Source organism: Galeopterus variegatus, unplaced genomic scaffold (assembly GCF_000696425.1).
Source record: "Galeopterus variegatus unplaced genomic scaffold, G_variegatus-3.0.2 Scaffold2750, whole genome shotgun sequence".
Classification (NCBI taxonomy): domain Eukaryota; kingdom Metazoa; phylum Chordata; class Mammalia; order Dermoptera; family Cynocephalidae; genus Galeopterus; species Galeopterus variegatus.
In genome coordinates, this window is record NW_007728861.1 from 87,155 (window position 1) to 87,989 (window position 835).

Sequence of the window (835 nt, forward strand, 5' to 3'; positions counted from 1 at the left end):
CATTATGTACAGTAATATTATTACATAAGCAGTATTACCTAAGTAATACATTTAATTAATTGATTGATTGATTGATTGATTGTTAATTAATTAAAAACACATTTCCAAATCTTCACTCCCTTCCTGCTATAGACTATGCATACACATCCTTTGTCATGTAACTTTGTACTTCCCACTGGGGAAGTCAGAATATATTTTCCTGCCATATAGATATTGGGCATGGTCATAGGACTTGCTCTGACCTGCAGAATATTAGTAGACGTGATGTGAGCAGGAGCCTTAAATAAGATTTGCTCTCTTGTGGTCTGACATCAAGCTGCTTCTTCAGCCTGGCTTTAGAAAACTAGAGCAGACCTGAGACTTTTCATAAACCTGGAATCCAGCCTTGTTTGGCTGAATTTAGCCCAATTCAGTCTAACTTCAGCTGACTTACATACCAGCTGGCATGTGAGTGTGACAATAGTATGCCCTTCATAAAGACCTTTGGGTCAACTACGGACAGCATATAAGACAGTGGTCAGAGCAATAGGCTAGACCACACAGCCTAGGTGTGTATTAGGTTATACCATCAAGGTTTGTGTAAGTACACTGTATGATGTTCGCATATCGATGAAATTGCCTAACGGTGCATTTCTGAGAACATATCCCTGTTGTTAAGAGACGCATGATTGTACTTTTGTTAGCCACTGAAATTTTGAGTGTTAATTGTTGTGGTGATTGTGGGTTTTTTTGTTTGTTTTGTTTTGTTTTGTTTTTCTTCTACAGCAAAAACTTATACAGTTTTTCTTGCTTGCACTGGCTACTGTAGTCTTCAATTTTCTTTTACCTTCATTCT